This window comes from Leptonychotes weddellii, chromosome 2 (genome assembly GCF_054177405.1).
Source record: "Leptonychotes weddellii isolate Sample4059 chromosome 2, ASM5417740v2, whole genome shotgun sequence".
Taxonomy (NCBI): Eukaryota; Metazoa; Chordata; class Mammalia; order Carnivora; family Phocidae; genus Leptonychotes; species Leptonychotes weddellii.
The window spans coordinates 165,427,715-165,453,854 of NC_138370.1; the positions used below are offsets into that span (position 1 = coordinate 165,427,715).

General features: G+C 37.4%; 1 long non-coding RNA gene across 1 annotated transcript in view; it reads left to right on the forward strand.

Moving 5' to 3' along the window:
• The first annotated feature begins 2,077 nt into the window (after positions 1-2,077).
• LOC145720227 (uncharacterized) overlaps positions 2,078-26,140 on the forward strand; it is a 434,063-nt gene continuing 410,000 nt past the window's right edge. The window contains exon 1 of the long non-coding RNA XR_014143086.1: positions 2,078-2,142. This is a non-coding gene — a long non-coding RNA (uncharacterized LOC145720227). The remainder of the gene's footprint in view (positions 2,143-26,140) is intronic.

Below are 26,140 nucleotides of genomic sequence, written 5' to 3' on the forward strand. Positions count from 1 at the left end.
ATTAAAAAAATACTGAAGTCAAGTAAAGTACTTCTGGATCAAGCAACAAATATCTTCCCTCTGAGTAAGAGAATGGTGTGTTCAAGCAGGTTTATTCAGAATGAATTCTAGTGTTCTTTCCCTTATAAAAGAATATGATTCAATGATGACAGATCTAAGACTAGGTTTGTGGGTCAGTCCAGGTTCAATCAGAGAAGCGGAACCTCTAGGATATATATTTAATGAGAATATTTGTTACAGATATTTGACCATATGCAATTGTGGGAGCAGGGTAAGCAATTTCTATAGGGTTATTGAGTTTATGTCTGAAGTTACAGCTTGGAGTCTGCAGGGCATGTCCTTGGGAAAGGAAGATAATATAAAGTGGGGGAGAACAAGGCTGAGCTGGAAACACAGCAGCAGTGGGAGCCCAGGAAAGCCAGACACCTGTGTCAGTTCTTGCTGACTTTGACCTTTAAGATGTGTCTTTCAGGGCCCTTCATCACAGAGCTAAACACATACACCTGGTCCAGGAGGTGGTACCGGATGAAGACGTATCCAAGGGAAGGTAGTTGCAGGCCTGAACACTGCCTTACACCAACAAGGGGAGCAGCAGGTAAGACAATGCATGTGAGCCACACCAGGCCTTTTATTTCACTTCCACCCTTCTTTTTCTCACACCGGAAATCCCTCTTTGATCCACCCTGATGGGAAACATAGGAGCAGGAATTCTGGAAAATGAAGTTCAGCTTAGGCAAGCTGACACATTTCCAAAGCCAACATAGTTTGGCATAATGAACTCATAAATCTAGTATGTACTGAGTAAATGAGTGGAAACCTGGGGTGGACTGATGGATAGACAGGTGGATGCATGAATAAATGCATAGGTCTCTGCATTCTTCCCAAAGGCTATTTCTCTGCCAATCTTCCTTGTAATGCCTTATCACCAATTCAAATCATATGTGCTTTATGAAAACAATGCATGATTATTATTAGAATTAACATAAATTAAGATTAAATATTAACAGAGATTGATTCAAAGATTGCAATTGAAGGTCTGGCTTTAATATTAATAGCTAACCCTTACCAAGCATTTACTTGGTCACATTAATGATCTGACTTAATTCTCACAAAAACTTATGAGTTGTCTTATGTCTTACAGCTTTCTTCTAAAAGATAAGAATTTAGTTTTGCTTGAGGGTTACTGAGATAAAATTTATTTTTTCCCTAATTTTGGTTTTTCTAACCTGATACCCAAAAAGCATTGCTCTTCTTTTCAGCAATCTTACTAAAACATATGATAGATTCCCTAAAATGGTGTTATCCTGCACACCAACACCAAAGAAAAGAGTTGGATATGTTATTCGGAATCTCAAAACAAAGAATATAAGGATAAAACCAGCTTGGGTAAAGTGTAAGATAACTGATCAGTATTAGCGAGGGAGACAAAACCAGTTTATTGCATCTGTAGTTACTTAAGAGTGTTGGACAAATAGGCTCTAAGGAACTATTTAATTGTATACATTTTGTTTAATAAGATTCCAATTGTATTCTTCAAATAGAGAAAAAAGAAAATATGTAAATAAGGAATTAGTTTCACCTACATAGACATATTTTGAGTTTATTCTATAATTGTTTTTCCCATACTTATTAATTTGTTGGAATAGCTCAAATTGAAAACAAAATAAAAACTGATGTTATTACGTGCCCATTAACTGAAGGCTAGTGGGATATGGGTTGCTGGGATTCTCTGGAAATTTTCGAACTCAAAATTCAAAAAATTTCGGAGGACTTTAAGATCACCAGAGTAAAACTCACTGAACAAGCTGTTTATCTAAATATTACTTTAAATGGTTTTACAAACAATTTTTAAACAAATTTTGGACAGTTTTCCCAAAGAAAAAGCACTGCTCTCATCATTTCAGATTTGAACCCATTTCCTCCTGTGGGTAAAAGGACTAAAGTTTGGTAGAACCTGTGATATTCCAGGAACTGTGTTGAGTACTTCCTGGTGATCATCTCATTTAATTAAGCAAAAGTTCACTAAGTGTTTTCTCTTTCAAGTCTTTACTCAATGAACTTTATTTTTTTTATTTTTTTTTAAGATTTTATTTATTTATTTGAGAGAGAGAATGAGAGACAGAGAGCACAAGAGCGAAGAGGGTCAGAGGGAGAAGCAGACCCCCTTCCGAGCAGAGAGCCCGATGCGGGACTCGATCCCGGGACTCCAGGATCATGACCTGAGCCGAAGGCAGTCGTTTAACCAACTGAGCCACCCAGGCGCCCTACTTAATGAACTTTAAATACTCCACAGGCAAAGCTCTGTTGTCCAATGCATTCTCCCAGACACATAGTGTAGTGGATATTCTGTAATAACTTAAGGATTAATTGATCAATTCAATTCAATCTAACAGTTATTGACTATCCACCCTGTGCCTGACACCAGGAATGCAAAGATGAATCCAATGGGATGCTTGCTGTAAGAACCTCAAAGTCTAGTGAAAGAGTCAGGGCTGTGGGCAAGAAGGTACAAGTTCAGAAAGTATTGCAATAGACACAAGGGACAAAGTGCCTTGGAAACATCTGGCAGAGCAATAAACTCTTGGTGTGCTTTATCTTGCAGGAGTGTGGTGCTTTCATAGCAGGAGGAGAGGGTATTCCAACAAATGAGAGCAGGGTAAAGAAAATGCAAACATTTGGTGACATAGGAAGGACAGTATAGGTGGAAAGGGATGATTGCCTTTTCAGTGTGGCTGGAATAAAAGTTGGGTGAGAAGGGAAAGGGGTGAAATTGGAATGGTACAGGGAAGGAGACTGATGAATTTTGAGTGTTCAGCTAAAAAATTTGGACTTCATAATGGAGGCAAGATGTATGTGAGATTCTGATTTTGGTTAGCTTTGATTTTAGGAAGCCAAGCCTCTGGGAGCAGATTTTATACTGTGTAAAAGGATTTTCATATTTTATTAAATATTTCTAACAAACCCATGATGGAGATACCAAAATTATTTGAAATTTTTTAAACATTGAAGAAAATGAGACTAATAGAGTTTCAGTATCTTGCCTCGTGCGAAAGACAAGCTCCAAAGCCAGGTAGGTCTGAAAAGTTATTAACCTCTACATTATCAGTCTCTTTCTAAGTTTCTAAGCTAGAATATATCATCAAATGGACCCTCCTAAATAGTAACAGAGGCTCACATGCTGAGTGCCATTTCTTCCCAAGTAGAGCACTGGGTGTAAGAGTTGACTTAAACAGCTCTAGATCATGACTAACTAAAGCTATATCCAATAATAGAAGTTAGTTTGAAAAGGGACAGGAGTTAAGGAACTAGTGATTTTAAAAATACTTGCTTAGTAAATGGAACTAAGAGTTAAATTTCATTTAATCGAGTTTATGTTTCTATCCTCACAGCCTAGAAGAAACTCAGCAAAACCTTTTGTAAATAAAGTAATATCCTCATGATATAGAGACGCAATGTGCAAGAAAGAGCATAGAGGACAAAAAAGAAGAAACTTGAGACAAAAAATTATGGATTTTAGTTCTCAATAATGGTTTGTCCTGAGTCAGACATTTAAGATTTCTCATTATCCACTTCCTCATCTGCAAAATGGATATAACATTATTCATCCTGTAAACTTCTCACATGCTTAAGGTGAAGAGCTTGTGGAATCATGTATGTGAAATTGCTCTGTATACTTTTAGGTCCCCTAGAAATATTTGCTTTCAACATCATGACAGTCCTTTGATTAAAATCCACTTTTAACCACTGAAAGGGGGGATTCTGCACCACTTCAATTTGATGTTGAGATTAAACTACCTTATTTGGAAAAGATCAGAGATGGTCTTCAAAACACCTACGAAGTACCATGCATGTCTATACATAGCATCATATATGAAGATTGAGTACTCATTTGAGGCTGTGCCAAGACTATCTGACAAAGCCATCCTTAGACTCCACAAGGCATCAACACTTCTTGTGAGGGCATAACAAAAGCTCTTTTGTAGCTCAGGAAAGCAAAATTAAAAATGGAAACAGCTAGAGACCTTCTGTCATGTGAAAGAGGGAAAAAAAGTGTCTAGTAATATAGGAAGGAAGAAAATTCAAGGACAGTGACCATAATTTAATTATGGCCTATAATTAGAAATTCAGTACACTAAATAAAAAATTGCATGTTCATTTCAGGAAAATCAACCTTTTAATGGAGCTGAAAAGCAACCGTGAAAACCACTGTCATTTATTAACTGAGTAAAGCATACAAAAATGGAAAATCTTGTTAGTGTATTCCCTGAAAACCATGTGGTTTATAAGGTAGTAAAAACAGGTAGAGAAAATATATTCCGAAGTAAACACTTAAAGGAACAAACAAAATATTTTTGAAAGGTAAGCACATTGACATTGAAGGTTACAAAGCAAAAATGGACAACTGAATCGATGGTAAAAATATAATAACAAGACGAAACATCTTATATGGCAGCAGGAATAAAGAACTGGAAATCTAAGTGTTTGAACTCTAGTACAGACCTTGTAACTAACTAATGTGGGCCTCTTACCTCATGAGTAAAATGAGAAGATTGAAAGAGATTAATATCTAGGGTTGGTATGATTTTATTATTCTAAGCAAAACTGGAATGAAATTCTATTTGCCCATCACAACTTTGAGTACTGATGTGGTATCAAAGGTACTAAGAAGGCTTTTTTTTTTACTCAAAAATTACACCCATTGCTCACCCCAGTGTTTCAACTGCCTAAAAGAGTATGTATTAGAGTTTACTAAGACTGCCATGCTAAATATCACAAAGTAGATGGTTTAAACAACACAAATTTATTTTCTCATAGTTCTGGAGGCCAGACGTCCAAGATCAGGGTACCAGTATATTCAGTTACTGGTAAGCACTCTCTTCCTGGCTTGCATATATATAGCCACAATCACTCCATGTGCTCACATAGCCTTTCCTAGTTGTGTTCAAGGGAAAGAAAGACAATAAGGGGAGAGGAGGATGGGGGGCAGGGAAAAATATCTTCCCCTCTTCTCCTAAAACCCTCAATCCTATTGGATTAGGGCCCCAGCCTCAAGAGCTCATTTGACCTTTATTACTCCCTCAAAGCCCTATCTCCAAAAACGATCATATTAGAGGTTAAACTTCAACATGAAGGCAGAGGAGAACATTGCAAAATTTGATCCATAGCACCAACATCACTGATTTAAAAGGTGTCATTAAAAATAATAATAATAAAATAATAAAAATTAAAAAATAAAAAATATAAATAAAAATAAAAAATAAAAAAATTACTAAACTTTCCCAATTAAGTAGGGTCCTTCCTGGTCTCCCAGTTACAGAGACAGATGGAAAAGTTTTTTTAGGCAGCTTTGAGTAAAGATCTAGTGGAGTAGAAAGCTGGATCAATAATGCCCTAAAGGTATGATGAACCACAGGTGAAACTGATCCTTGACAAATGAAAGGAGTTAGAAGTATTACTCAGGAATGTGGTTAGTTTGAGGAGTTGCTTGCGGTTTCAGTTTTTTAATTTACCAATCTACCTTTGGATAGAAACCAGCTTTAACCCAAAAATCTAAATGAGAGCAAATTAGATCTTTTCCCAAAGAGTACAAATAAACCCAGGGCAATCTGATTTACTTTGTTTATAAAGGAGACAAAATAAATAGGTGCTGGAAAGCTTTACATTTTCTCAACTTCTGAAACTATCTCATGGTAGGAGGCTAGTGATAAGGCAAATAGTCAAGTAGAGTCATACTCTATTTCTACTTTCTCTACACATTAGTTAACCCTTGATTTTCTAAACTAGACCAATCTGCATGTGTGGAAATACTCTACAGTTATCAAACAGATAGAACAAAAAGATACTTTCAATTACTAGAAATGTCTGGGTGTCCAAATCCAGGAAGGTTTGTAGTGGTTAAATGACATTAACTATGGAACCTTTAAGCAATTTCTGGTTCTCACTTTTTTATTATTGATCTTGGCCAAGTAATTTGAGTGTTCTTATTCTGTTTCCTCAGCCATAAATCGGATATGGTAATAATACCTGATTCAGAGGGTTGTAGTGAGGATCAAAACAGATACTAAACTTTGAAAAATGTCATGCAGTTGACACACATTACCAGCTCTACTACTATTACTACTACTATTATCATTATTATTTGATATTCTAGAGGAAATTTGCCATCATTCAGTCTATTCTTGTGGCCCAATATAAATCAATATGGACTTCTCTAATTCTGTCTCTATATCTCTAATTCTGTCTTTATATCTGTCTTTATATATATATGTATATATATATATATACATATATATATACATATATGTATTGTCTAATTCTATCTTAATAAAAGGCACCACATGGGAAACAGGAGAAATGTAAACTGTATTAACTATCATCAATGGGCTAAGAATTTTGATGGTGAAATTATGATGTTTCCAAAAGCCCTTTGGAAAAGGAAACTGAGGCCAAGATAGAACCTAAACATATTGTTCAAGGTCTTGGAGCAAAGAACAGCTAAGCTTGTACCAGAGATCAGTCACCTGATTGGAACATCAAGCTCGCTCCTCCAGGCTCCATGTCAGTTCTGAGAACCCTATAACCTGATGGGAAAGGGCATAACTGTGCTAGCTGGGGTGGAGTTATGACAGCCTCAAGAACTAAGCCAGACCAGTGACCTTCAGCCCCATTAGTACTGGACTCTCACCAATTTAGCATGCAAGAGCTCCACAGCTTCAGTGGACAAACCAGCAATGGGTAATGTGGATTACAGCCCAGGGCCCAATCTAACATTCTTTTTGGTTTCTCTTCCACAGACAATGTCTCTTTCTCGTTGTCAAGCAGGAGTAGAGCTGCGGAAGATCTTTCTGGGATAGAGACACTTTAATCTTGTTCACAACACGCATGCCCTGAATTTCCAAATTAACTCAAAATGTTTGTCTTAGTATGCATATGATGCAGACTCTGGGTCAGACCTAATTTGTGAGGTTAAATAAAGGTAAAAGCTTAAGTTTCCGTACATACCAGAGATGCCATTGCAGTGTTTCATGACTTTCCGGAAAGTGGACTGGCAAAGGAAGTAATCACTGTACTGTAATTTTTGTGTAATATTTGCACATTCCACACCCTGACTCCCACCTATAAACATGCAGAGGAAATCATAAGCATAGTTAATGACATATTAGATGTAAGACCTCTGTTTCCTAAGGATATTCTCCAAGGCAGTTGTTCAAAGGGAGCTTGGAATTTTCCATCAGAAAATCATTCTCTTTTTTAATAATGATCTCACGTGACATGCATTCCTTTTTTTTTTTTTTCCTTCTTTTACTCTTTTGATTGATCTTACCCTGTGCATTCTATGGGAAATGCTATTTCTACAGAGTCTGAATTTTAGTCTCAGAAATGCAGGGTAATCCTAGGAAGTTAGTAAGAGATCTTCTGATGGAATGTATTTGATCTACAATATAGCCTGGCCCAAAAGACATCCGCAAGGCAGATTTCAGGAGCAAGGCCAGGGCCTGCTCAGCATCAGAGCAGACCAGAACCCAGAGCACTCTGGTCCCTCCCACTTGCTCCACGCAGGCTAAATCACATATCCCAACCATGGTTAGGGCCATGGTTTGCCAACCAGATTTGTTTCCTCCTAAGCGAAACTCACAGTTGAAGGTGATAAAAAACAGCCAATGTGACATATTTTAAACATCCAGGAGATTTCACAGCTTCTCAAAGGGAGTAGATTTCCAAGTAGATTTCTAATGGTAAACTTAAGTTGAAATATTACTCTCTGCTCCTTATGCATCCCAGACTATTGGTTGACAACCAAGACACTGATATGTGACCAGCCTGGGAGAAGCTTTGGACAATTAGGTCTTGACTTTAAAGAGTGCTTTTATTTGTTTCTAAAAGGACTTTCACACTAACGTTCTAACTACTGAAAAGCCAAAACGCTCTCTGTTAAAAAATGTATCCCTTTAAATATATCTCACAGGAAGTATAGAATTCCTTTTTCTCTTTCTGAAATAATCCAATTGTAACTGCTGAAAAGGACTTCCCATAATGAAAAAAGAAGTCTAATAGTAAAACTCTTTTTGTTATTCTAATAATGAGGCAGATGTATTATATGGTAGGGAGGAGAAAAATTATTTTCATTCATAAAATAATTTTTGTTAAGTCAACATTATTTGTAAAATGATCAGCTCATATGTGGAGCTAGATTGCATAGATTCCCATCTTGGGTGAATTTCTTCTTGTATTCTTCAGTTGCTTTGACAAACAAAAAACACAAAACAAAACCAAAGATAGCAATAGTACCTACTTTATGGGTTGTTAGTGAATTAAATATGTTAATACATGCAAAACACATACAAAGCACTCAATAAATGTTAGGTATTACTGTTAGTAAGTAGTAGCACTATTAGATTATTTCAAAAATCTAAACTTAATACAAGGCATATTTTTCTCCTAAATTTATATCTCTATGTATCTAAATTATAATAAACTATATGCATTCCCTGGGAGGTCAGCTCACTCCACCAAGGACAGGTCTGGCATTTGGTTTCCAAATAAACTCACTATCTTATTCTATTAAGCATATAATCACAGTAAGTTGTAATTTTCTTTACCTCATAACATCCTTGTTTGTGTGACTTCCTGTAAGGCAACTGTTTCAGTAGATACGCTTCCTTTTCTAGGAATGCACCAGGTAAGAAAAACCATGGGCATAATATTTTCTGCTGAACATTGACTATTGCATATATTGTTAAGAAAAACAACAATTCTGCTTTTTTTTTTTTAAGATTTTATTTGTCAGAGCGAGAGAGAGAGCACAAGCAGGGGGAGCAGCAGACAGAAAGAGAAGCAGGCTTCTCACTGAGCAGGGGGGATGCGAGACTCGATCCCAGGACCCTGGGATCATGACCTGAGCCCAAGGCAGATGCCACCCAGGCATCCCAACAACTCTGCTTTGATGAGAACAACATCAAAAACCTTCTTTGAATGTAAGAACCAATAAACTTGGAATATAGCCAGATTTAGGGCCATACGTTATCTACCTCTGTATCTCCTGCAGTTTAGTAAGAGAGCTAAGTTCAACTGGAGACTCAGTCAGGGTCCTGATAGGAAACTGATGTAAACCAAAAGGGGCAATTAAAGAGATTTTAATGATGGATCTATTTACAACCCAGGGGCAAGGTTTAGGAAACCAACAAGAGACGACACAGCAATAGCAAGATTGCTCTTACTCTCTGTCGACCTGAACAAGCAACAAGAGGGAGCAGCACTAGGAACCAGGTGAGCTGTGCCTCTAGCAGAGGTCTGCTGGACAGAGGTTGTGGCCATTCAGCCACTGCCAACTTGCCATCTTGTCAGGAGGGAGCTGGGGTCATCTTACCCCACACTTTCTCTTCTTCCACTCTCTGTACATTAACAAGCCTTCTCATTGTCCAAGTGCACAGAAACCAGAAGTTCTCTGACTTAGATGATACAGTCACTGTGGCCAGCTTCCCCAGAGCTTACAATAAGGTGGGAAGTTAGGAGGGTCGATCTGGGATGCAAATATCCTGCAGAGTCAAGAAATGCTCTGAACAATGCACCGATGTGTTTCATTTTTGTAGCCTTTCCCATGCTATAAAAGAATCCTGAAATCTGGTGCTAAAAACAGACTTTCAGCTTTCAGAGAACCTCTCCAAGTCAGAGTTTCAGAGTGTAAACACATTAAAATAGAAAAATAACAACAGAAACTGGTTCTGTTTTTATATCTAGGGAGTTTCCTAGGTTCCTATTAAAAAGATTTGGAATTAAACTTGTTTTGGACACTTTATCAACTTTTGCCTGGAGAGAAATATATTTCCAATAACTAGTTGTTTTACCTCTAAAACAGGAATCTCCTAACTTTGTTGACCATAAACTGTCAATAAGGAGAAGTTGACCATGCACTCCTAATATATGTATACTTATTAATAAAGTATATATATTGACTATTCTAATACTTTACATGTATTATGAAACACATAATTGTGGAAAGTAATGACAGATGAGAACAGAGTTTAAGATTTTCTCCCTTACCCCTATGCACATATTTCTTACCCATTTTACTCATGGTTTTGGAGACTCATTCATTCTGCAGAGCCCCTTAAAAGACAGTTAGGATTCCACACTTAACCCAATGGCCATTCTAAGCACAGTATTATTCTATCCCATGAACATTTTAGCAGTCAGGCTCTTAAGAGAGCATACACACCAAAATTAGGATTTTCTGAATGATCAGAAGATGCTAAACAAATAACTTGTCTTTGAGAAACATGTTAAGCCATTGCTAAGTGTGGTCAGCACTCTGTTCCAGTAACCTCACAGAAGAGGTCTCATCTCCATTTTACAAAATAGGAAACTGAGGCATAGAATGTTTTAGGAACTGGTTCAAGATGATCTTTCTCTGTCATAAAACTCAGGCTTCCTGGGTTCTGGTTGAACATTCAGTCTCAAGATACCAGGCTTCCTACCTAGCAAATTTTTTATAGAAGTAATTTATGGAATAAACCAGCATTGCACCACAGAACAGTCTCTCTGGAAAAGATATGTCATGATCCCTAAGAGAAATGATTTGCTCCAAGAACTTAAGCTGAATGCCTGATGTATGCCTGGCCTCTTGATTTCTGCTTTTCCCACTGGGGCTGAAAGATTCAAGCCCTTCTCACCGGAATGTGAGTCACTCTGGGCCAGGGACTGTGATTATCAGATTATCATCACTTTTTCTCCAGCACCTGACAGAGTGGCTAGCAACATAGATGCCTAATAAAATGGCCAAACAAACAGTGTTTATTCTTCAAGGTGGCAGGAAATGTGGCAATCAGAATTAGAGAATTATCTCAAAGTTTTTTTTAAAAAAAATATAAAGTTTTAAAAATATCCCATGATTTTTAAAGATTATGAAAACTACCTCAAAATCCCCTGTAGTTAATTTCAACAAAGGGAAAGAATTCTTGGCCAGTAAGTCCACCTCGTTCACAGCTTTCACCAGTTAACAAGGTACAGTTCAATTCCATTTTGCCTCCAACTCTGTCTCATTAAGCTTGGCTCCGATTCAAGCCCCCGAGCCCCTCCCACTGTCCCTGAATGGTCCCGATGTTTCACTTCACTAAAGAAGAGATTAATTTGTAGAAAGGCTTCAGCACATTCCTGGGTTGCTCAAGTGCACTTCTTTTCATAGAACAGGCTTTTGATTTTGTGCTTTAAATCAAAGGCAGAGAGCAAAAATTCCAAGTATGTATGGGCTTCCGACCTTTAAAAAAACAGGATTGTTCAGTTGGAATTTGACACAGAAATGCTCTACTCCACTACTCTAGTTAGTTTGATTCTTCCCCAAGATAGCCCCTTTCTTCTTTCTACTAAATATCAGCATTTCAATCAAGCTGGTGTTTGGCAAAGCATTAAAGATAAGTGAAGAGTTCATTATTAGTAATTTATTCATATTGACATTTTAGGGGTTTTATTTCCTTGGAAAACACAGTGTATCCAGTTAGGAAACCTGTTTGGTAGAAAATATATGAATACACTATTTTCTGTGTCATGGCAGATAATGTGTTTCCTTGGACACTGACTCAGGCACTGTTAAAAAACACTATGGCATATTGGAAAGTATTTTTGAATATTTGTACAAATTTCTGAGTTACAAATTTATGAGTGCAGTAGAGAAAGGAAGCATAGGAAACATTAAATACTTATCATAGGCCTTTTGAAAGACTGTTTTCAATCATCCTTGAATCTTCTTTATTCCACCATTTCTAAGTTTACCAATATAGTTTTACTTAAAACCTATGGCAAGCAAAACATAATACGGTCACAAGAAAGACCTTATCCCATATGGGATGGAGATGTTGCTTTGATCTTGTTCATGATGTCTGTTAAATAAAACAGGTTACCTTGTTTCTTTGGTCTGATTTTATGTACACGCACACCCACACACCCACACACACACTCTGATGAACAATTTGAGAAATAAAAACAGTTTCAAAAGGTTTTATACTCAATGCAATGATTGATCTGGTCACAAAATTATTCTATCTTTCAATATTGAACAGGTGATTTTAGGGGAGAATAAGGATTCCAAAATTGTGCCAGACTTCTTAATGATCAGAATATATTTAAATAATAAAATGCATTTTGTAACATTTTTGACCTTTTTGAAATGCTTTCAACCTGATTTTGCAGATCCTTTGACCACATGAAAAGAGGTGCTCTGATTGATTATAAAAGGGGGTGTTTTTGATGGTTGCAATAGAAATTTGATCACTGGAATGGGATCTGGTAAACTCAATTACAATGAATTGCAATAATATAATGGGAGTAAGATGATCATTTGCAGTAACCAGTAATCAGTAGCCACAGACACTACACCCTTTACTGTACTCCTGAAACCATGGAATCCTGTCCTTAACTTAGTGGCATCTAAGAATTACTCTAGAGGGCCTTGAAACTACAAACCTTGCATACTGCATTCAGCGGCTGTCAACTGCTTTCTAGTGCCATGTTGCGTTCCACAGTTTCTTCTTTTTACATGCCTTAGAGTATAGGACAAGCACTGTTCTATAACTTCTTCAGTCTCCCAGACTTCTGATTTAGTCAAGTTTCTCCCAAGATGAAGGAAAAACAGATTTCTGGAATGTAGATGTGGCTGGAAAAGGGTTTTGACCCTGCCTAATTCAAAGTAGGGGGGCCAACCAACACCAAGAAAGAAGCCCGGGACCAGATGGTGTCTCTGGTGAATTCTACCAAACATTTAAAGAAGAATTCACGGCAATTTTTCTCATACTCTTCCAAAAAATAGAAGAGGAGGGGAGACTCCCAAACTCATTCCATAAGACTAGAATTACCTGGATACTAAAGCAATCAGAACACTCAGTCAAGATAAAGAAATACAAGGCATCCAAATTGGAAAGGAAGAAGTCAAACTGTCTTTGTTTGCAAATGATATGTTATATATAGAAAGTCCTAAAGACCCCACCAAAAAAAAAACTGTTTGAACAAATCAACAAATTCAATAAAGTTGCTTAGGACAAAATCAGCATACAGATATCAGTTATATTTTTATACACTAATAATGAAATATTTGAAAAAGAAATAAAGGAAACAATCTTACCCACAATAACATAAAAAACTAAAACTCCTAGGTATACATTTAACCAAGGAGATAAAAGATCTATACATTGAAGACTATAAGAATTTGATGAAGGAAACTGAAAAAGACATAAATCAAAAATAAATGGAAATATATCTTGTGTCCATGGATCAAAAGAATTAATATTGTTAAAATGTCCATACTACCCAACGCTTTCTATAGATTCAATGCAATCTCTATCAAAATGCCAGTGGCATTTTTCATAGAACAATCCTAAAATTTGTATGGATATACAGAAGACCCTGAATAGCCAAAGTAATCCTGAGAAAGAAGAACAAAGTTGGAGGCATCACACTTCCTGATTTCATGCTATATTATAAAGATACAGTAATAAAAACAGTACGGGGTGCCATAAAAATAAACACATACACCAATAGAACAGCCTCATGAGTTGAGAAATAAATCCTCATATATATGTTCAACTAATATTTGACAAGGGGGCCAAGAATACTTTTATAGGAACTGGACAGACTCTTTGATAAATATTTTTGGAAAACTGGATAACCAGATGCAAAAGAACAAAATGGTACCACTACCTATACCATTTACGAAATTAACTTGAAATGGATTAAATACATAAACATATGAACTAAAACCATAAAACTCCTAGAAAAAAATATAGGGAAAAAGTTTCTTGACATTGGTCTTGGCAATGATTTTTTTTGGATGTGACAGCAAAAGCACAAGCAACAAAAGCAAGAATTAAGAAGTGGAACTACAGCAAACTAAAAAGCTTCTACAGAGAAAAAGAAACAATGGCAAAATGAAAAGGCAACCTATGGAATGGGCAAAAATGTTTGCAAATCATATATCTGATAAGGAGTTAACATCCAAAATACATAAAGAACTTATGCAACTCAATAGCAATAAAACAAACAATCTCATTAAAAAATGGACAGAGGGGGACGCCTGGGTGGCTCAGTCATTAAGAGTCTGCCTTTGGCTCAGGTCATGATCCCAGGGTCCTGGGATCGAGCCCCACATCGGGCTCCCTGCTCAGTGGGAAGCCTGCTTCTCCCTCTCCCACTATCCCTGCTTGTGTTCCCTCTCTCGCTGTCTCTCTCTCTCTGTCAAATAAATAAATAAATAAAATCTTTAAAAAAAATGGACAGAGGAACTAAATAGATATTTTTCCCAAAGAAGACATACAAATGGCCAACTGGTACATGAAAAGGTGCTGGACAGCACTAGTCACGGGGAAATGCAAATCAAAAGCACAATGAAATGTCACAAGGGACTATCATAAGAAAGACAAAAGATAACAAGTGTTGGCAAAGATGTGAAGAAAAGGGAACCCTTCACTATTGATGGGAATGTAAACTGGTAGAGCCACTATGAAAAATAGTATGGAGGTTCCTCAAAAAATTAAAAACAGAGCAACCATATGACCTAACGATGCCCCTTCTGGGTATATATCCAAAGGAAATTAAATTAGGATCTCAAAAAGGTATCTGCACTCCTATGTTCATCGCAGCATTATTCACAATAGCCAAGACATGGAAACCACCTAAGTGTCCATCAACAGGTGACTGGATAAAAAAGATGTGGTATATATACACAATGAAATATTATTCAGCCATGAGAAAGAAGGAGGTTCTGCTGTTTGCCACAACATGGATGAAATTTGAGGGCATTGTGCTAAGTGAAATAAGTCAGATAGAGAAAGACAAATTCCACTTACATGTGGAATTTAAATTTAAAAAAAGTCAAATTCATAAAATAGAGTAGAATGGTGGTTACTGGGGACTGGAGGGCGAGAGAAGTGGGGAGGTGCTGGTCATAGGGTACAAATTTCCAGTTATAAGAAAAATAAGTTCTGGGGATCTTAAATGATCTCATCACAAAAAGGAAATGGTATTTATGTGACACAATGGAGGTCATGTTATAAGAATGTTATGATAGTAATCTTTTTGTGATATGTATCAAACCAACACAGTGTACACCTTACACTTACACAATGTTATATGTTAATTACATCTCAATAAGGTGGAAAAAACGGGAAGGGTAATGACAATATGATAACTGTGATACTAAAGATTTAACACATGAATTTCTTTTGGATTGATAAAACATAATAAAGCAAAGGAAAAAATCTGTTAGATATACGATGCAATGGAATTATAAGAATTAAAATTTGTATCATTAAAATAACAACAACAACAACAAACAAGATCCAAAGAAGAGCAACCAAGATCTGACAAGATCTGCCACCAGAGCAACACAGCCATTTCTGTTGCATATGTACAACCAGGACATACCACGATCTTGGCCATGCCCTTCAAGGACTGCATTTTGATAAAAAAGAAAGTAACCTCAAATGGGTCCTCTTCTGAGTCTCTGCCACCATCCAAGAAGAAATGGAGAAGAGGTATCTATTAGAGACAAACTTAGTCCTAGGAGAAATAGTGGGACCAAAATCTTGAGAAAGAAGAATACAGAAATTTTTAAAGCCCTTTTTTCCACTGAACAAATGGTTTCCTCTTTGCAATGTTTCTCTTTTAGATTTGCTGCAGCAAGACAGACCTGGAACAGATTTCCCTTCAGAGGAACACTTTTCTAAGCAGAAACTAGTGTGGAGCCCAGAGCCGAAAGACCTAATATAGAGTGCTTAGTGGAGCTGCTGTCTTTCTGCAGGATACTTTCATATATGGTTTCAGAGGATGGCAAGGGCACTCAGGGTAAAGAATGAGGAAAAGAGGCCCTAGTGGCTCAGCAACCTGATGTTTTCTTGACTTTGTGGCCACCAAATAATTAACAATTATCTTTGATATAGTATTTACTAGGTAGCAGGTACTTTTTAAATGTTTTACATATATTAACTCATTTGATCCTCTCATTGACCCTATGGACCTCATTTCACAGATGAGAAAACTGAGGCCAGACAGGATAACTCAATTGCCCAAGGTCATACAGCTAGTAAAAGGCAGAGATGGTGTTTAAAGCCAGGCACTCGGACTTCAGGTGTCTGTATACTCAACTGTCACATGATGTTAGTGAATGTAAAGAAGGGCTTTGTGCTCATATAATTTCAATTCATGGGCTAGGGGGTTCCCAAAGGCCAAATATTAATAAGGACAAATAGACTTGCCTTGTGCATGTCCCATGTGGGCTCAAAGAAAGATGACTACCATCATGATAAAATACATCAGCTGGATATAGAGCTCTCAATCCCCAAGACAAATGTCTTTTTTCCCACGGTGCCCCCGAATCTCAAGGACTGAGTATTTGGAGTGCCTAAAATAGGCAAGACCTATTGTCCTAAGTGGCTATTCCAAAGTCCTGAAAGGTGATTAAATTCTCTTGTAATCCCACTCTACAACATCTTATTAATGAATTAATATTAATGCTAGATTCCACTTTGCTTTGCTTTCATCTCATTCTAATGTCTAAATAGATAATCAACACTAACTTTATACAATTTCTACTATATACTATCGGGTTACCTTCTTGCTAATAAAGCTACCCTCCAAAAGTCAGATTTGCTTAGCCTTCCTGGGCTAGTGAAATACAGTATTTGAGAAGCAAATGCCAGCACAAGATAAGATGGTTTCAGAAGCTAGGCTAAACTAAGAGTCAGAGAATGTCCCATACTCCATCCTCCTGTAGGCTGCAGGCTGTAGCCTTCTTTTCAGAGGAAAAAATAAAGTAACATGGCCTCAAGAAACACATGATCACTATAGTTACATCACACTGTCTCCTGGCATACACAAAGAGGAATAAAATCAACCCATCAAAGAAAACCATTTGCAACGAAAACAAGGTGTCCATGTGGAAACAAATCAATTACTGGAAAGTATACACCCAGACAATTTCTAAACAATGCCCAGTCATGATTAATTTTAGTTTTAGGAATTCAACAAAGAAATATTGTCCATTCAGAATCTCTAGTCCTGCTGAGATTCTGGGATGTTGCCAAAGGCTCAGCTGCTATTCACAAACCCTGGCAACCTGAGTCCGAAACTCTACACATTTAGATAACCAGAAGATATTACCAGGATTTCATTTCTCTATTCTTTACAGCCACTCTGTTCTTTTGGGGAAATAGAATCCAGCAAAGGGGAGCAGAAGTTGCCACCCCAAAATACGGCTCTTTGGCATAAAGATTATTTTAGGCTGATTATTTTTAAGGAACAGCAGACATAAGAAAAGCTCTGAAAACCAAGTAGAAATTACCCTTTTGTAAGAGACAGTGACATTTCTAAGGAAAATCTCCTTTGGTAAGGGTGTTTCCCTCTCTGTACCAGGAAGAGGATGACTAAATCTCTAGAAAAGCTTACCAGTGAAGAAGGCCAGGACTTAAATTTGCATAACAACCATACCCTTGTTTATTGTGCTTTGTCTCATAACCTCCCCAGACTGGCTTACCCAAACCTCCCCCCAACATCATCTTTTGTCTTTGGCTGGAGATGGTTTTTAAGGTGGTGGCTTGGGCCATTTTAGGGAGTTGCTCAGTTTTCTTGGCTATCTCCCATATATACAGGAGGTGTGCATGTCATTAAACTTGTTTGTTTTCTCCTGCTAATCTGTGTTTTATTTTTTTATTTTTTAAGATTTTTTTATTTTTTGAGAGAGAGAGAGCACGAGCAGGGTGAGGGGCAGAGGGAGAAGCAGACTCTCCTCTGAGCAGGTAGCCCAAATGAGGTCTTGATCCTGGGACTCCAGGATCATGAGCTGAGCCAAAGGCAGACGTTTAACCGACTGAGCCACCCAGGTACCCCTAATCTGTGTTTTAATATAGGTCCTGTCTCAGCCAAGAACCTACAAAATTAGAGGGGCAAATTATTTTTCTTCCTCTACCTCAGTAAGAATATTTTCCCCCAGTTCTACTAATCATAGCAGTCTGGTTTGTAGGTCAAACTCACTCAGGCACATCAAGGACCTAATTCACAAATCAAATTGAAGAGGAAGTAGAACTGAGAGTCAAGATATAGTAGACACAGAAGTTAAGATAGTGGATTTTGTTGTCAAATTCAAGTCCCAGCTCCATCATTTCCTATATCTTAATCTTGGGGAAATGAGCCTAGGTTTTCCCATGGATAAATGGGAATAACCATAGTAGTAGCTGACTCAGACAATTATCTGCAGAGCCATTCCACATGTGGTAATTAGACCAGCAGCATCTTGTCAAGTCACAGAGGAGCTTGCTAGGAATGCAAACATTGGGTCCTACCCCAGAAATCTGAATTAGAATTGCAGGAAGGGGAAGCGTTAGCTAAGAATCTGTATTTTAACAGCTCTCCTGGAGAGTCTTATGCACATTAATGTTTGATATACACTGACTGAAAGCATTAAATAAAATGTGAAGCCTTCGGTATGGCTCCTGGTATATAATATGCTTTCGATATATGTTAACTATTATTTTTATTAGAGTGGAGGAGGAGTGAAGGACTGACTTTGATCAGTGATTCAGGAGCTCAAATGGCTCCAGTGAACTACTAGTAAAGACACCAGCAAACTGCAAACTGATTGGACAGGGGTCACGGAACTGCCACTCCACCCTTTTCACTTTGTATGATCTCCACTGCATTTCTAAGATTTTTTTATTCCTTGTGCCTATAACCCATTCTATTATAAGCCATAACCATCTCGCACCTTCTTAAATACTGCTGTTCCATTTACACAAAGCAAAACATGACTGATTGCAGGGTAAAAGTCCATGCCTACATAGCAATATGAATCATACTGAAAACTGGGAGTGGTCAAAGAGACAGAACCCTGAATGATGGTCCTTTTGAAAGAGCAGAGCTGCTGATCAGCCCATCATGGTACCAGGAGAGCAAATGCCAAGAATATATGAAAATTTCTGTGGGTACCGTATTTAACTTGACAAGAATGGTTGGTGGCCATTGTCAGTATTATCTCAGCTATAGCCTGACTTAGGCAGTCAGTGAACAGTTCACTTCCTGGAACTAGACAGGGAATAAAGATCCTACCTCCCCCCGGGACCTGGGTGGCTCGGCCGGTTGAGCATCTGACTCTTGATTTTGGCTCAGGTCATGATCTCAGGCTCATGAGATCAAGGTCTGTGTCTGGCTTTGTGCTCATCAGTGAGTCTGCTTGAGATTCTCCTTCTCCCTCTGCCTCTCCCTCTGCCCCACTCACACGCTCACTCTCTCTCTAAAAAATAAAATAAAATAAAATAAAATAAAATAAAATTCTTGAATTTAGGCTTTCAGATGAACAAGTTTTTATTGAATGCATAAACACCTTAGAATACATTAAGTCTGATCCCCAAATAAAAGTAGGAATAACTTCTCCAGCAACCTGGATGGAGAGTCCCTTAGTTCAAAACACCTCCAGTAATGAGGATTTGCACCACTCTAAGTGCCTATTATTTTAGAATTAGCTAAGAAAATGGTCTTTCTATACTTTCTGTACATGCAATACTGCCTAATGTTGGCTCTTTTGTTTCTAATAGTCTGAATTAAATATTGAAACTTTATCACTACTGTAGAATTCATTTATCAGACCTGATCAGGATAGGTAATCAGTTAATTAAAAAGGTTGAATACAGCAGGGAAACATAACAATTTTAACCTAAAAGATATGAAAATGACATGCTTATGTTCATCTTTGTACTTCATTTTCATTAGATAAATTTCATCCATAATGCATCTTATAGAATTTCCAATTCCAGTATCTTCATTTTTTTAACTTATTTATTTATTAGAGAGAGTGGGATGGGAGAGAGTGCACGCATGCACACCTATGCATGTGCAAGTGGGGCAAAGGGCAGAGATAGAGAATCTTCAAGCAAACTCCCGGCTGAGCTTGGAGCCCCACTTGGGGCTTGATCTCATGACCCATGAGATCCTGACCTAAGCTGAAACAAAAAGTCGGTCACTTAACCAACCAAGCCACCCAGACAGCCCTCCAATTCCAATATCTTTAAATTGAAGCAAGAATTTAGAGGCATACAAGAAACATATCAGTCTGTTGCATTCACCCTAGAATTTTATGATTGTTTTCCCTACCTTGTCTCACCTAGGTCTCACCTACACCTAAATGCAGAGTACTTTTAACGAATTCTCTTTATTGAGTCTTTTAACATAGTTTTTATTATTATTATGAATAATACTCCTTTATACTCCTTTCACACTTTTGTTTAACTCAATTTATATAATATTTAATAAAATTAGGTAAGTATAACGACAAGAAATACTGACATAATCCCATTGGGAATCAAAGGAAACTGGCTCTGATAAGTTACAGCTCAGCAAGTAGAGTACCAGCATCTCACCAAACCAGAGAGGAGACTTCTGCTGAGTACTCAGTGTTGTGGATGCCAGGATGTCTTATACCGTAAAGGGGTTTTTTGTCTGATGCATCTACTACATGGAGTTTGGTTAAGACAGACTATTTTGAAGTATTTTATTTTGGAAACATACAGTAACATATTAATAATTTCATGTGTACTCATCTCCTATCACCAAGTAGAATGGTGTCTTGCAAAGAAAGGCAGAAAAAAGTCTGGGATCTGAAGTACAAGTCCCCAGATATATGTAACTAGAAACTAGTGATTTATGAATAGAGTTTATTTGAAGACTAATTTATAAACTTCGTTGGAAAGGCCAACCACTGGCTAAGCTGCGGCAGAGGCTGGAACCTACGTTTCATTTAGCCCTGAGATGGGCTGTAAAGCAGGTATGTTCACTGATTCCCCTGCTTTGTCCTTTTGACAATGGTGTTTGATTGGTCCCCTGGATGAATAAACTGACACATTGTACATATGTCTGTACACAGGCCAGTACTTAATTAAATCATGAAATTATAAATGGTACTCTAGAGTATGATCTGCAAGGATTGTGCCACATGAATATTTTATCTGAAGTTAAGAGCCACATTACAGAATCTCTGAGAGAATAAAAGACATTGTAAAGCCCTTGGCATATAGATGTTGATACAAAATGTCAATCATCTGCATACCCTCTATTTTTCCAAAATAGTTCCTTTATGTACAGATTGGGTAACAACACTGTTAGGTCCTAGTGTCTGCAAACCTTTAGCTCTATTAATTAATGACACATTGTTTTCCAAAATAGTTGTATTGGTTTATTCTTTCATCATTTTGGATGAGAGTCCCTATTCCTCCACATTTTACCAGCATTTAATATTGTCGGATTGATATATATTTGCCAATATGATAGGTAAAATGGTATCTCATTACAGTTTATTTGCATTTTCCAGATTACTAGCAAAACTGAAAATCTCATAATATATTTAACAGTCATTTGTGTTTCTTCTTTTGGGAAATATCTGCTCATGTCTTTTGTTCATCGTTCTATTTGAATTTTTTGCCTTTCCTTGTCTTGATTCTTGTGGATTCTTTATCTTCCTGAACTTTCATATTAACCCCAGGACATGAGTGTGATTTTCCTCCTTTACAGATGAGAATCAGAGGAGTAGGAGACTAAGAGATGTGTGCAAGGTCGTAGAGATAGCAAATGCGGGAGGGCAAGCCGAACCCAGCTCTCTTTTACTCCAAAGCTCAGGTGGCTTCCACCAAACAAGCCATCTTGTCTTTACTTTTGCTGATGCTTTCTAATCCCTGTACCACAAATTCCCCCTTATATTCTCTGCAAAGAACAATCTCCATGTGAGCCACACTACAAGAGCAAGTAGGGAATGGAAATGCTCAAAGAAAGGGAGAATACTCTGGAAATGGCTAGAGAATAAACCAGCTACTAAACTGGAAAGAATGGAGGATACTGGGAGATCTCCTTTCTTCTTATGGCTCTGAGCCCATCATCAACACTGTCATCAATTACAATAATAATAATACCAAAAATAACCAAATAGCAACCACTCATTGAGCACTTAAGGTGCACAAACCTCTGCACTAAGCCCTTCAGATGCCTCATGTAAGGTAATTATAATGGCAACCCAGTAAGTTAGGGAATCAACTCAATCCTGTTGCTAGAGGAGGAAGCCCAGTTTGAGAAGAGTTACTGAATTCTCCCAAGGTCAAATCATCAGGAAATGGTAGTCTCTGGGTAAAAACCAATGTGTTTGACTTTGGAAACTGCAGTTCTAATCATTATGCTATATGTCACATGCCACTGATCAAAATTCTATTGTATAGTTCCTGTCTTTTTGTCCCAAGCATGTATACATTTATTTTTCTCTATTGTTACATTACCTAGCACATGAATAATCATACATTGAGAATTCAAAAACTCTGCTGGTCCTCAGGTATCAAGTCCATTTTAGGCTAATTTTCCAAAGAGAATTACTGTTGACACGCACACATGTTAATAAGAAGTACACAATTAGGTCTTTTTTGGAACAAAGGCATGGCCTCAGAGTTCTAGGAGTCCGTGAGGAGGGTTAATTTGATAGACAGCAGAGGTAGGACACGCATCAACCTATTGCTAGGATCCTTCTGTGGAATCAGAACCTGTTTTTTTCAAACTCAAGGAAAAATATCTATAAAGTTTATAGAAAATCCAGGCACTTTTCAGATGCTTTTCACAGATGTTTTCAATGCTGTTGTGGCTTATGTGAGGCATATCATCTGTCACTTATGAAGGATCACTCTTCTCCAGATAGAATGCAGCACTCAACTCTTGGTTGGCATACTTGAAAATACCATGTTTACTGTCCTGAAGTGTCTTTTTTATATGTCATCTTTTATATCAAGTATAGCTCACAACGTAATAGTCTGATAACCAAATATGAATAATTACATAATTGCCTAGCTTGATGACTTTTTTTCATTGCATCACCTAAAATTTTACGGGGAACAATGCTTCCAGAGAACCTAAAACAAAGAACAACCAGAAGAGAGACAAGTACATAGTAGGTGTTCAGTCAATACTAGTTGAATAACAAATAAGATACCAGATCCATAAAGGGGCTAATGACATTATTACCCAGAACATTTCTCATGATTATTCACAGCTGTAACTCAAGGATGATGTTACCCCAGTTATAATTTTGGAAATACATATTGAAAATAGGATTTCTATAATGAAGCAAAAATCTGATTCACTCTACTTCTGTACTAAAGGTATTATATTTTTTTTAGTGGCCTTACCTCAAAAAAGAAACACCACCATTTCTGAATGCATGACATGGTTTAATCTTCTCAACATTACTTGCACTATTTTACAAATGGGGAAACAAAGAGCCTGAAAGTACATTTTAAGCATTAATGAGTCATTAAGGCAGGATTCACTCTTGAATCTCCTTGACTCCAAAGCTCATGCTCTCTCTATTGGAACAGATTTCTGTCTCTTCTTTTGGGCAAACACAACCAAAATCATGTTGGGGTCTAAAGAGAGGAAAGCACTAGTGTATATTGATGATGTATTTGAATCAGATGTTTCCCATACATAATCTTATTCATCAAGAAAATAATAATAAAAGAATCATCATATCAGTTCCATTCCTACAAGTGAGGAAACTGAATACCCAGAGAAGTTAAGTAATTTGCCTAAGGATGGAATCAGAATTTAAGGCCATGTTTACTAATTCAAAGTTTTCTTCAGACTGTGAGAAGTCTAAAGACAAGAAGGGAAATGGCACTTATTGAAGGCACATTTTAATTATACATTTTATATATTCCAAAACCATGTGAGAAGCTGTTATATTCAATCAATTTCTACTGATCAGGAAATTGAGTCTCAGAGATGTTAGGTAATTTGCCTATAATAATGGAATTAGAATTCAAGTCCAAGTCTATTGATTCAAAGTGATTGTTCTTCCATGGGGCACCTGTGTGGCTCAATCAGTTAAGCGTCTGCTTTCTGCTCAGGTCATGATCTCAGGGTCCTGGGATCAAGCCCCACATGGGGCTAGCTGCTCAGTGGTGAATCTGCTTCTCCCTCTCCCTCTGATCCTCCTCCCTACTTGTGCTCTGTCTCTCTCTCTCTCTCTGTCTCAAATAAATAAATAAAATCTTTTTAAAAAAGTGATTATTCTTCCCATTAGAAAATAGAATTTTTTTAGCCAGCAGGACTTTTGAAATAGTTGAGGCTAGACTCCTAATTTATTTAATGAAACAACACAAGGTGTGAAGGGAATGTTGTTCCTTGGAAGTTGATGGAACAGCAAGAATGTGTATGGACACTATTGCTTGCTGTCTGCTGGTAAAGAAGTTTCCAACTCTGTTATTAAAAAGTCACTCGACAACCTTTAAAGGAATTTAACTTTGTATAATTAGTGATTATGATAACCATAATCTGTAAACCACCATTTCAGTCAACTCCTACAAATTTCTTGGCGGGGAGGTTGGTGGCAGGCTGACTCTCCTTTTGCATATTAATAGTTCATAGCACTTGGTGGTACTCAATACACATTTGTTGGATAAATGATGAATGAAAGAATAAAGCACAGAATGTATTTTTGAGAGTTCCTATATATTTAACTATTTTGATAAGCCACTTTTTAAAAAAATTTTTTTTATTAACATATAATGTATTATTTGTTTCAGGGGTACAGTTCTGTGATTCATCAGTCTTACATAATTCACAGCACTCACCATAACACATATCTTCCCCAATGTCCATCACCCAACCACCCCATCCCCCCCACCCCCCGCCACTCCAGCAACCCTCAGTTTGTTTCCTGAAATTAAGAGTCTCTTATGGTGACAAGCCACTTTTGTCTCCTGGGTTATGGATCATCCTTTCCCTACAATCCAATTTATATATTTCTAAAAGATACTGTCCTCACTTCGTTAATCGTTCCCTACACAGGTGGTGAGCAAAACAGCGATTACACTGAATTAAGGTAAGAACAGTGGGATGGGATAGGATTGGAAAAGACTAGACTAAGGACTCTGAGGTTGGCAAGAGTAAACGATGAGGAGAAGAGAAAAGGTAGGTGGCAGAAAGTGAAAACGGACCCTGTCTCAGTAGGGTTATATCTACCTGCACGTGCATGTACATATATGCATGTATACTCATGTGACATAATTTAGCTAAAAAAGGACAGCTAAAGATAGTACAGTTGTAAAAGAAAATTAGCTTTTATCAAGCAATTTAAGGGGATATAGTGTTCTTAAACAATCAATTCACAAAGAGTCATGGAGTGTTTACTGTTAGTACTGTTCTAAGTACTGAGGCCCAGGAGTGAACCAAAGTTGTTGTCCTCATGGGACAGCAGTTTTATTTTTTTTAAATACTTTTTCATGTTGTTTTACAGCTGGTTAACCAAGTCCTGACTATATTAATTCTCAAAATAGACAGTAGTTGGCAAATTTACTTCTTTTAGCACACAAAATAAAAAGCAGTGGCAGAACCTGAAACAGTGTCCAATGGCCAGAGCTGGAACAATCTGAGCAACATAATAAATAATGTAGCATTGGATTGTAACCCAAAGTAGAAAATAAATGCATGACTCCATGTGATATAAAGCACTGAATAAATAAATGCGGTGAAACAACAGAACTTTTTTCCAGAATAATTCTGATTCCAATTATCAGAAAGACAAAGTTTAGATTCCCTCCATTTCCCTTGAGAAAATGCTAGACTTAGTAGTTCTTTCCAAAGAAGAGCACGGGGAAAAGGAAAACTAATAACTGCACAAGGAAGAAACCCGAGAAACACTACATTAAACAACTAATGAAGGTTAAAATCACCGGCAACGTCACGTGGAAGTCGTGTACAGGATCCTAATGGGATGTGGTGAAAATGGCACTTCACTTCTGTGGTCTTCTTCCCCAAACCCGTACCTCCAGTCTAATTGTGTGGAAATTATCAGACAAGCCCAGATGAGGGAAATTCTGCAAGATATCTGGCCCCAGATCCTCCAAACAGTTGAAGTCATGATGAATGGAAAAAGACTCTTATAGACTAGAAGGACTGTGGGGACAGCTAAATGCCATGTGGTGCCCTGAATCGGATACCAGGGAAGAGGAGGATAGTGGAGAAGCTGCTGAAATCAAAATTGAGTCTGGACTTTAGGTAATAGTAATGTACCAATGTCAATTTCTTAGATTTTTTTAAGTGTATCATGGATATATCAGGTGTAAACAATCAGGAAAAC